Raw genomic sequence first — 13,624 nt, 5'->3', positions numbered from 1 at the left:
TATTCATAAAACTATATACAGTCAACTTCAAAGGCTAGAGAATAGGCATACAAATCACAAGATTTATATACTTACTTATCTCTCTACTCTATTATCTATAGTTGGATTTAATTAGCGTATGTTTGAGGGTTGACATACTTTTCTTTAGCATATCGAACATTTTATCGTAAAAAAAAAGATATGGTAACATGAGGTGAATAGATATCCAAGGGTGACGGATGAAACTGACTTGTAATATTTTTTTAAGATCAACCGATTCGTTATTTAAAACTTAATTCAAAGTTAGCTAAAATTTTACAGATAAGTATTTGTTTTACAGATAAGTATTTGTTTATCAATGAGAGTAATGTTAACAATTTAACATCATAGTTGTCCCTATTCGCCCCATTATACGGTGCCTATTTTTTTAAATTTTAATACGGTGCCTATTTATTCAATATTAACAAATGATTTGAACAAAGGTTCTTACTTACTTGTTGAAGGCTTTAAAAATATACCTTTTTTCTGTGCTATAATCTTCGTAATATGAAATACTGAAAACCTTCCAAGTCGTAGTCCGGCGATTTTATTGACAACACTTTACAAGTAGGTGGTATAACAGTATAAGATTATTTATCTTACAACCTATTAATTTTTTGTAAACATTACGACACCCATAAAACCAATAAAAGAGTTATAAAAACTTTAAATCGATTATACAGTTTAGTTCCAATAAACGCCACTAGATGGGGTTAGTCGATGCAAAAATTGTATTAGTCGGTATAAGAGGTAGGTAGTGGTTAAATTATTTTCCGTGGTCATTTTATTAAGTATCTACCCACGCGCTTATTAGTATCAATTGTATTTATGTTATAAAATGAACATAATAAATTTAATTGCTTTTTAACGTATCAAAAGAACAAAAAGCAAGTGTTTTATTAGCAAGTTATACGTCTTTGATTTTGTGACATTTTGGTAAGTAAATGAACATTTAAAAATATAATCTTTCTATTTTATGGGTATTTTTTTATTTTTCATTCCATTTGCATAATAATGTGATCAGTACTAGAGTATTAGTAATTATTTATTATAATGTATGTTATGTAAAACTGAATGGCGACTGGCGATCAGGCAGCCCATTTGAGACGCATCTTACCCGCCCATAAAACTAATAAGATCAAAACTTTGTAATATAAATCATTGCATGATACATTGGGCTTATCACCCTTATCTTATCTTAGTGTTATTATCTTTATTTAGAAAGTTATTTTTAACATTTCCAATTATATTTAAAACACATTAATGCCTATAAAAATGAACCTGGTGTGATCTGTGATCTTCTATACTTGAAGAGGCACGTCACATTGCTAATTGTACAAATGCTACGACATTGTATTTATTATATGCCGTGTATCCTTCGTTGGAGGTCCTTAAATAAATAAATAAATCCTTCTCCGATGGTCCCTAAGTCCCCAAGTCACTGGTGGTTTGTGAACATAAGTTATGTAGTTAGGTATTATGGTTAGTAAATAACTACACTGGTTCCGAGTCCTTTTATTGAACACAATAATGCTGTTTAGTAAAAATAGGTAATGTGGCGGATTCTCCAAATATGAGACGTGCCCATATATCCATTAGTACAGCAACTATATTTATTTATTTTAGTGTAAGTATATGTATGAAAATAAATAGGTTAAAAAGTAAGATGACGAACGTGATTACAATTTTAATGTTAAGGTTTTGTTTTATATTTCTTTCTATTCTAGATTTGAAAGGAAATAAATAAACATTTATGTAGACAAGGAACACAAAACGGAGTGAGAGTAAGACGCAAGTAAATTACGAATATTTAGTATTCTTCATACTAACTTAAATATAAGGCTCAGCAGCAGTTGGGTATAGGAAGTTAAAATAATAAAAACAGATGGTAGATGAGTACTGGGAAAGTATTTTTATAAATATACCACTTATTTTTTTCCTAACTGGTATACCACTTAAATTTTTACTAAAATAATGAAAATGGCAATTCTCATCGAGATGACAGATAGTATTTTAGTAAAATTCTTTATATTAATATTTTTCGTTTTTGTCACTTGGTTTGCAGAAGTGGTGGGGAAACCTGCACACCTGGCAGTTCTTCATAGAATTCCAAGGTATTTCAGTAAATTTATATAAAGCGATTGTTATTTTTCATTATCTTCGAAGTGTCTAAGTATTTTACAATGTTACTGATCGACATTACATTAGTCCACGCCTGTGATATGAAAAGGGTAAGTAGAGGTGTAACGTTATCGTGTTCGACGAACTTATATCCGTCCCTTGATAGTTACAATATCAAGATAGATAACAATATCAAGCATAAATGTTCCAGTAACCAGGATGCAATATACTGCTTATATCATTGCACAAAATCGTAAAAAAACAATAAACGGTGAAACAGTACGGCATTAACGAGTGTAAATGTATTCGAATACTCGCGAATACATAAAAGTTTATTAACTAAAATGTGAGTGAAAAACAACTCCATGCAAACACTGACTCGGGGCTTGCGCAACAGTTAAGGCGGAGAGCTAGTAGCCAGTTGTTAAATAATACATGGATACCAGTGTATTATATTCTCAGAAAATACACATACTTATGCTTTTTTATCGTCCGATATGGTGTTGTGCTCGCTTTCATCAGATTATGGGACGGAAAACACATGATGAAAAGTTAGTGTACTAGTTCCACCTCTGCCTACCTTTTGCGCTATAAAAGGCTTATATGTGTTTGTTTAACGTCTCTTAAAATCTTTGGGGGTAGATAGAGGCTCATCTAGTGTGCTTACATTTCTATCCCTCTGTCCTAACACTTGGTTCTGGTCTCCAAAATTATTTAAAGGCGTTGATCCAACAGTTCACCAAACCGAACTAATGCAACCTGACTGTTGGCTTAGGTCTTTCTTTCAAATATACGAAATAATGATAACTAGTCATATATTTGCGCACTCAAATGTATGGTTAGCGAATTTATTATATGTGGTACTTGCGGAAAGGGTATGTCTTAGTTTTTCTAACTGGCCATCTGTTACTCTGAACTCTCAGAAATCTCGGCTCAAGAAAATTGTGTAACAATTTCGAAAATTTTACTTTTTACTCAAAATAATAATGATAAATAACGAAGAATTGATTCACAATCCTTGCCTTAACATCTATTTACTTCAATAGAATGGAGCCAGTAAATTGAGCGCAAGTTGGTGTTTAGACATGACCAGAGCTAGGTGACCTGGCAAGGTGAGGTCGAACTGTTTGCGACGCCGACGCGTTGCTACCGAGCAACGAGCACTGAGCATACAATTGTTTAACTATACATTTCTAATGTATTGACCTACGGGAATATACTTTTTTTTTGGAAAGCGACCTATTGAGAGTTGAGCTTAGTGGGAGAATAGATATTAAAGGGAAGTGGCGAGGAACGACTGGGAGGTGTCAGGTGAAGTTAAGATTAGTAGATTAACGAGATATTGTGATGTTGGGTCGCTCAATTGTAACGACTTATATTATAATTTTGAAATACAGCACTAGATCGAGGTATGATGTATTTTCTTTTAGCGTGTACATCAGTAGCGGCATTTGCTGTACCCGAGAAAAAAATAAAGTGTTTAGCACTATCGAACGATATATAATAGAACCTATAAAAGACTTTAGAATATTGTAGAATTTTAAATTGTCAAGGCATTGCTTGAGCATGTTTTAGTTATGAATAAGCGGCGAAAGACACTCCTTTATTAAATCTATTAATGTATCCGTCCGGACAGGTGACATCGTACACAAGATGCAAAATCTTGTAAGAGTGGTGCGTTTTGAGAACAGCCTGTGTATATCTACAAACAGGCCGGCATAATAGTTACCAGTAAGAGGTAACCATTTCTCATTTGTATAAAAAAACATAAACTATGAATATCAGATTTTCTCCTCTCAGATATTGTGAAAGGGCGTATAGGCTAAGTCCATTTAATGGGCGGTCTGCCAGTAGTTGTGGACTGTGCCCCAGATCTTCGCGAGATCTGCTGATGACTATAAAGAGTCAACACATCTTCGATCTAAAAATAATTACATATTACTTTTGTACTTTAGAATGATTTATTTATTTATTAGGTTTTCCAGCAGACTTAACACTACGATAACAATATTTTAAATATTATAACTTATAGCTATAATGTAAGCCCAAGTTAGGAAAACTCAACATGCACATAATTTAAACTAAAAGTGACTTAAGCGCAGCGAATCAAGCAAAATATAATTTGGAGACGTTCACGCAGTATGTTAAAATATGCCAGACTATATAAATCCTATAGAAAAATTAAAACAAATATAAAAAAAAAAAAATAGAAAAGTAACTCACAAAAAAGAAGCTAAAAACTAAAAACTGTGCAAGCTGTAGCCAAGAATAAGCAAAATTCCAACAGAGGTTCATTCATATTTAAATTTGATTTTTGAACTTAAACATCAAATTTTTGAAGCTAAGCAACGAGCAATTTACCAAGTCAACCTGCACAGATTTATACAATATGTTGTATTCTCGGCTTATTCTTGCGATTAGACTGTGAGACCCAACATTTGTTCGAAATCTCCTGGTAGTAAAAGGACAAAAGTTAACTATTCTAGCACCTTTACGAGGAACAGTAAAAGAAAATCTTGAGACGAGTTCGGGACAATCTAATAAGCCATTAAAAATTTTAAACAAAAAAATTTGATCCGTCATCCAACGACGATTTTCCAAACTTGACAAATGAAAATAAGATAAGCGATCTGGGTACGATTTCAGCTGGTCTTTTTTCTTTTGGTGAATGGTAAGAAAGTATACAAAGCGTTTTTGGACTTTTTCGATTCTATCAATATGATTTTGATAAAACGGATTCCAAATGCTAGACCCGTAATCTAATATGCTACGGACGAGTGCAGTGTATAAAAGCTTTAATGCTAATAGATTTTTGAAATGTTTACAATTACGCCAGACAAAACCTAACATTTTAAAAGATCTATTTATAATGCTGTTCACATTTCTATCATCTGCCCTTTAAAGTTAAAAAGTGCTCACCTCACGCTAGGCAATGGCTTTTTTATTGTATTCTATGGATGGTAGAAACCACAGATGATGTAGCAACTGGTATATCTGCGACTCAATTGTACTAGACTATTAGCATTGAGGTCCCACTACAAAATAATTCTATAGTATTTAAGAATTATAGCATCATGGATGGCTATGGTATTCATAAAGAAATATCGATATTAATAAATATTGATATTACGATTTTCGGCAGTATACAATAGTTAATATAGGCTGCTGGTCGCACTACTGCTCCATTGTCTCCTCTTTTATAAAATATGTATAAGAATATATAACCAAGTAGTCGTGTTTAAAACCTTCCAACACTCTTCCATGAGAATTTTTAAACAATTTATTATGATAATATGCATTATAAGATTAAATGCATTGGAGAAATAAACACGTGAATAAATCACTCCGCGCCAGCGTCGGCGTTCCCAGGAGCGGCGCACATGTGAGCCTGGGTACAACATGCTCCGGCCTCGTAAACATATTTAAGGACTGGGATTATTGCAACACGGGTGTTTTACACTATGTGTAGAGTTAGCAGAGATCGTGTCTATGTTCTTGTACCACGTGGAGAGAGTATAAATGATATTTCTATAGTATGGATGGATATAGTAGCAAATAGTGAACTTATAGAGATCTCATTGTCTAAAACTCTCACGTGATGAACACGCTGCCAGTTTTAAAAGAAAAGATTAGGGGTTAAGAAGTGAGGGTTGTTTGTGGCTGACAATACGAAACGCAACAGAAGTAATTTCGTGTTTTTTTGTGAAACTATGGTATTATTTTGTAGTCTAAGCTGTAACATTTTAAAAATATACTGACTACTGACAATCGTTGGTACCCGGACAAAGGGCGCGCAAACCGGTCGTATCTTGTAATCAATAGTGCTATTGGTAGGAAGTGCGACAATTTGTTAACTCTATTCTATACGACCGGTACTTGCACGCTCCAACAGGTTCTAACAAGTTTACGGTCTCAATGCATACATCCGGAGTGAGCCGCTTCCAGACGCGTTACTTTAAATTCTGTATGAGATACCCTACTGTGCAAAATTGTTTAGGACACAGTGTCAATCGTTGATTGCTATGCGTTATTGCTTCTTTTTGCATTGGGGGTTCTTTAAGGAAACGACTTGTGGTTAGCGGCATGATCCTTTTGTGATAATTATTATTTTACATAATGCGAAGTTTATTAAACGAAATGTCGTTTAATAAACTTCGTTAATCTATTTAGGTGTTAGTAATACATTCCCTTCATAAATATAAGGTACCTACGTTATTGTCTTAGTTCTTTTCTTTTTTGAGTCGGATATCAGTTTTGATAATAGTTTCTTCATGCAATTCTTTGTCACAAGTATCGTAATTAATAAACAATTTATTTCCTTTCCTGGTTTGCACCAAACTAGCCCATACTAGCTCACAGACAAGTGTTAGAAATTGGACTGTACTTACGTTTCATTATATTTATTTGTGCATTCGCAATGCATTAGTCAATCGTAAGGACTTCACGACTGCCCTCCGGTGTTTCTGCAACATGAAAGCATGGAAGCCATTAATATAAACACATCTCATCACATGTGCACGGCATTTCGCGATCACTGAACTCGTGACCTAAAAAAACATGCGTGCGCGCACATCTAGTGTCTCTTTCACACTTGCAGTTTTAGTATAGCTGTCTCTGTACGAGAATAAACTGAACACGGATAATCTTAGATGTGTTTTGTAATTGTGCGTATGTAATGAGATGTTAGATATGGAAATAAAGAGCGAAGTTGTCAACGCGACGGAATATGGAACAAAGAGATGAAAGATTTTTATTCGTTTATATTATTTTAAGGTAGTGAACGAATGTGGTATTTGGGTAGTCACCAATTTCTTTTGATGTATCGTAGGAATCATTTTAAGTGATATTTCGATAGGTGACAAGGCTTAGTCAATTTTAGTATTAGTTGTTTTGTGTTTTATTTTGACACCAGCGGCAATTATAAGGCTTAAAATGTAGAATATCATGTATAAGTGCAATGATGGACTTAAATTCCATATAAATACGTTATTTAATCGACCAACCTTGAACACAATGTCAACAACAAAAGAACGGACAAGAAACTGTAATGTTATTCTTTAACCTTTGTATAATATTTCAGATGAGTACAATGTTCAAACCTTTGAAGAAACGTAGCTATAATTGAACTCAATTAATCTTCAGATGTTATGAAACGAAAATAGAGTTTCTGGAAAAACTCCCTCTGGTTTAAAATAGAGTCGGAAACGTTGGTATGATAACGGCAGAGCGCCGCGAAGAGAACGGAACGCGTCTGTTTAGTATCGCGCTCGGGTGAGGTTTTACTCTGCTTTTATCTGTTGTTTGAAATTGGATGTCTTCTCAGTTTAGTGATGTATCAGAACTGTTAATGTTAATGTGAAAATATTAGTCGATATTGACTGACCGCTCGTTTGGTTCTTAAGTATTTAAATACATTCGAAGGTTGGCAGAAATCCCGGACTAATAAGACCGCCATTTGTACTATGTTTGTTCCTTATTTCTATTGTATTTTTTACTTTTGCTATACGACTTGATTCGACTCCCGGGATTCGTTTTTAGACGTGATACTGCAAATGAGATTTTTGATCCTTCTGTCATCGGAGCCTCCTCAAAAGGGCATATTCTCATAAGGTCCTTGGGGATAATGAAGCTAACGCGTGTTAATAATTAATTTAATATGTACAAGTTAATTCTGGATTTGCTATTCAAATAATGACTAAGCTATATAATATTTTGAATGATCACTTGTGCCGATGGTACTTACTACTATGCCCTTAACAAAAGGCTTGTTATAATACAAAATAAGAACAAAAAGTGTGGCTGTTTTGTCGTTTAAGTTTTGTTATTGTAAGTATAGGAAACTGTTGAACAGAATCTCAGTAACTATGTATTTATAAAAACTTAACATACAACACAAGGAAGTACAAGATTCAAAATCGTGACCGCGCTCGAAAAACTCCTATAGAATCAGATGAATATGGATTGATCTATTGTGCCTCGGCTTGCGGTGAAAAAAAATTAATAAATTCCCATGTCGATGGCGGCGGTCACGAACTTGATATATCGACGAACGTGGCACTAAAAAAAGCCTACCTTACTCTTTGGATGAAAGAGACATCGAAATAATAACCCTCTCTTCTATGAAACAGGATCCAAATTCGTGACATCGAGGAGCATTGTGTTTGGATAAAGACAAATTTAGTTGAAGTAATTTGGACTTTATTTTTAATAGAGTAAGTTGGATATTCAGTTGTGTGTTGAGGAACATCGTTATGGTGCCCATAAGGTGTATTGTTACCTGCGAATTAAAATTTTAAAATCTTACAAAAACAAATTTACTTTTGCTGATACATTTTTAAATTCTTTATTTCTATTCTAGAATTTTATTTCACACTATTTTATTACCCACAAACAAACTTTTGTATATTTAAAGATCCTTTTAGATCAAAACAAAAACTGTTTTTCTACAAATCCATTGAAACAGCGGTCCCATGAAAAAGGCGTCAAATCCCGATTTCGGACTCCCTCGGGATCGTCCGTTTCGCAAACAGCAAAACTATGTTTGCAAGTAGTTAAAGCCGTTAGCACGGGTAACCTGCCCCACAATAGAATTAGCCATGAGCAGGTGGCTCATCCATTTTTTTTCCTGATACGTGGCGATATTTGCAGGTACCGCTTTTTATAGGAGGTGGATAGGGGCGAATTGAAGTCCGTTATAGCATAAAAGGGCATTATGAATAATACTTTGGATTAGGACAAATTGTAGCTGTGTATTGATGTGGATGTTCCAATTTAAAGCCAAGACCTCGAATTGGAAAGCGCATTATGCTTGCTCTGAGATATTAGTATATGTATGTATACTATTGCGGATCATATGGTGGCATTAGCATTCTTCAAATTGACACGTCATAATGTCTACCTTGCTTGACACAAATAGGCAAAGCAGTGGTACTCAGTGGTTCCACAGACAGACTCACGCATGCAACAAATAGATCTACCTATTCGATCTGATAAAGCATTTGTTATAGCGCCGTTCCGATACAAAGATAATGAATGTGAACGTTTTGAAGCTTCTCGCTACTCAATTGATTTGGACCGGTTTCTCCACTGGGATCCAGTTATACTATTAATTATACGACTGGTTGCAACAAACGATCGTTAATTGCTACTGAAATAACATGAATCATGTATTATATTGAATTGAATAAAGCGAAGAGAAATCGATTTGTAAAATCTGGATTTATTTTTTATATTGAAACTAACGGATTTGGATTTATGCTGTTACTAGGTGTTTCGCGCAGCAACAATGTGAAAGATGTTCACAAAAGAGAAATTATTATTTCCGGGATAAAAAGTAGCCTGTATGGCAATCTAGGATACCCGTTAGCGGTTGCTGCGTTAACTTCTAAAAAACATCCTCAGATCTTCATAAATTCTTGTATTTATAATATTAGTAGATGGAAAGACAACTTTATTAGGAGAAAGAGTCAGGCTTTTTGTCCCTCATTCTATCCTAATGTTGATTGGTATAGGTGCTTCAATTACTTTGAAAATTGTGTGGAAGTCGCAATAAGTATGCATTCGCTCCTTAGACTCACTTGCTCCTCAATATTTTTTCTAATTACTTGCTTCGACGTCCAAAATGTTAGTTTCAATAGAGAATCAACATTGATATGTTAAAATTGTGCTAAGATAACGGTCTGGTTGCTTGTTTGTTTTCATGCTCTGGTGGTGGAAGGGCGGGGTCCTCTGCACCACCGAGACGAATCGCCGGCCGTGATCGACGAGCAGCTCGGCTTTGTCGCGCTCTTATTCAATCAGCTTTTTTGTTAAACCTATTGAAGTAAACAAGTTTCGATTTTAATTTTTTTAGAATATTGTTTATGGACAGTGTAATTGAATAATGTTATTGATGAGTGAGGCGGGTTCGATTTCCAGTCGATGAATAAATTATGTCTGCAGTAGTTAAAAAAAAAATGAAAACGCCAAAGCCCGATTTTGGAATTTATGCTTTTAAAGAGCTTGAAAAAAGAAATATCTTAAAAAATACTTGGGTTATGGTTATAATATAAATGTATGTGGGACTTTTAAATAACATTGACATAAATTGTTTACATAAGTGTAATAAGTTACAACCTACATGCAAATTTAATTTGTTTGAATTATACCTCATGCATCTTCAGTATCTCTTAGGAAATTTATTTCCAACCTAGATATTAAAGTAAATACAGCTCTGAATGCAATAGAATATTCCATATTACTTAAGAGTCTAAATTTAGCTCATAATTGTGTTGTTGTAATACATCTTGCTGTCTCATAGTTTTTATCTTAATCTTCAAGTGCATACATTCTTGTCTTGTTTTTTGCACAGTTTATCTTCAATGGTGACGTCAACGTATTCAAGATTTTATTACGATCATTAATAACAATATCAGGTTCCATTTCTTACGAAGTTCTGTTTAATAATTAAAGTGAAGAGCAACTAATGATTCCTCGACTTATATTTCCACCTATTTACGGCCTTTAGGACGTCCTTTAGGACGGCTTGACCGCTCTGAGAAATTATTGCTAGTTCGATGATCAGTCAACTACATTATACTATTAGGTATTCTGGCACAATAAGGGGCCAATATATCAAACTAGTTCTTGCTCGCTGCTCCGCCCCCGTGAAAGCAAACATCTCCATGGCAAAAAGTATGAGGTAATCTATGGTATATTAGAACATCGTCTAGCTACATGCGATATGTCATCCATAATACATTTATGCTTTATATGGGATAATAGCTATAATCAACCCTCGACAGGTTGGTTGGTTTCTTGACAGATGTACAGGACAGTATTACGGTTTGTATAATAGTATTTAATTTACGTACATGCATACATACGACATGATTAAACTGCTCACTTGCAGTTTGATTTGCTATGCCCAGTTAACCTGGGGTCAGAACACATAAAAACAGCATTTTTAATTTAGCGGAGAAGATGTCAGAATTATGGTGACTAGTTTCTGGTTAAAACCATTTGATTTTGGAATGTGATTCACTTAGATTTTTTTAGGGACACGTACTCTTTTGAAATTTATTTTTTCTTAAGCCCCTTAGTATCTACGCTCCAATCGCATGCCTAAGTTTAAATATAAAACGACACGTGCTAGCAACTCCTTCTCATCCAGGGCGAACTATAATAATAATGTCTGCATGTCGTGTGGCCGGATGTTTCCACCTCGCGTAGGTCTTACAGCCATCAAAGAAAATGTCCCAAAACAACCTCCAAGAGTTAACGCTGTTACATCATCTAAGTATATGAAAAGATCAATCAAAGTTTTATTGTGATGAACTATTATCAGGTGATCTCAATATTTGATTGTAGTCTTTATCCTAGAAATAATATGCCACATTTTAGTACATTATGTGATTATATAGATCAATCAATCATTAGTACCTTATAGAATAGCGAGTGTTCTTACAATTAAGATTTTCACAGCCAACTCTAAATCCTCGCACAAATTTGAATTCATTACAAAAAAAGTTATAAATTCAAGCAAATTAAATTCAACAATAGCTAGACACCAAGGCGTCCATTAAAAGGTTACAAACCATCGTTGTGACTCAACCTTAAATTATTGCATTTTAGGAACACTTATTTGAATGACTTCACTACCCTTTTAGTAATGCTTAATATTTTTGTTGATAATCGATAACATTATAATCGATATGCAATCGCGTTTGCATGCAGTGCGGACGTGTGTGCAATCACGCCCTCGCGCCCTCGGTGCAGCGTGGTAACAATTACATATAATTACACAAAACTGAAGCCGTTTGAAGGACGCCTTGGCCCCATCTCCCTCCTCCACATTATTTTTCGTAAGTGAGAGTGAGAAAGTACGATCTGTGACGCACTGTTGCTATATAGTGCCGTTCTTGTCCATCTTACAGGGGGATAGTATTTCCGTCCTTGTCTCGGACGTCGCTAGACAGTCTGTCGCCACAGCGACGCGGCGAGCCATGACTCGGCCGCTGAAGACAAACGTGTCTAACTCAGATATGACATAATTTGCGTCACGTTTATTTTTGTTATTTTTTTGATAACAGTGATAATATCTTTCTAGAACACTCGATGTTGATAAATGAATGGAAAATTGTTTGTTTTTGCGAAGGACAAATGTACTGGATTTTTTCCGTCATATTGTTATGTTTAACGCTGATACTAATCATGTAACTATTTGATGGAATAAAGATAATATTGAGACAGTATAAGAAATTAAGTATTTCACATTATGAGACATTTAATTCATGAATATGAGAAGTACAATACATTGATTTGTATATCAAAGTTCTATAGATATTACCAACACTTGTTGTTTTTTTATGCAAACTTGGTATAGGCTATATAACTAGGTGGGTACCTATTTCATTTAGACTTTCATTACTGTTCTGGATAGGGTAATTAACAGTTAGGTGGATTTTAATTGGAAAAAGTGTCACAAATGGTTCAAAGCCATTATTGCTACTGGGATAGTAATAATTCGCCGAGCTATATTAGTTTACTAACGCCACTGGCGCTATCGGCATGGTCTTATATAGTGTGTTAATCGCTATCCTTACATGAGTAAACTTAACAGATTAAAACAAATTACACAAACGTGACTTACACCGCTCGACATCGTGACACGTCACTTAGGCGAATTCTGAGAATCGGCGTGTGATTCGAGGAAGTTTCCGTTCTGTTTGGTAGCGATGTTTAACAACATGGTGTTGTGTTGTCGATCGCAACACGACGGGCTTCAGGTGTCAATACGTAATGATTCATTGGAAACAATTTATTCGAATATGGAAGGTCTCTGTTCAAATCGTGTATTCATGGTTTTTGATGAGTGTTGAAAAGTTATTAAATGGAGCATTAAAATAATAGTCAGTTCCATCCATCAATCAGTCTGTTGCCGGCTTTTGCTGAATGTAGGCCTTTCAAAATTAGCGCCAACTTCCCTTGTCTTGATGTACCCGCCGCCTACATAGTCACTCACATAGACTTGGCTTTTTCGTTTCAGATACTACAGAGTCTTTCGATTTCATAACGCTCGATTTAACCATCCAAGTAACGCTAATATTAAAGTGGCCCTGTGGGGTCTGTGGATAACGATCTTTTAGTCTCTCGATTAACAGGTCATTCACTATGTCGCCTTGGTTGTTAATAGCATAGAAAATTCAAGACTTAAAGTATGATTTATGTTCGCTGACCTCAGAACCTTAATCATAATAATGTAGTTTATGGCAAGAATTTAAATATACATGTAAAAAAACTAGCGTTTGCCGTCAACTTCGCCAGCGGGAAAGTCCGTTTTGCAGCGATCTTTGCAAAAGTAGTGTTATTAAATCATTGAAATATACATTTAGCAGTGTACCTGTATATGATGATTAAATATAAGCTTTATAACTTTCATTTAAAAGTATATGAAGACAAGTACACTCTCTTGTCCATAGATGGCGTTCATTGTTTTCATTGGTTA

The sequence above is a fragment of the Manduca sexta genome, chromosome 10 (genome assembly GCF_014839805.1).
Source record: "Manduca sexta isolate Smith_Timp_Sample1 chromosome 10, JHU_Msex_v1.0, whole genome shotgun sequence".
Lineage (NCBI taxonomy): Eukaryota > Metazoa > Arthropoda > Insecta > Lepidoptera > Sphingidae > Manduca > Manduca sexta.
This window is presented reverse-complemented; position numbering follows the sequence as displayed.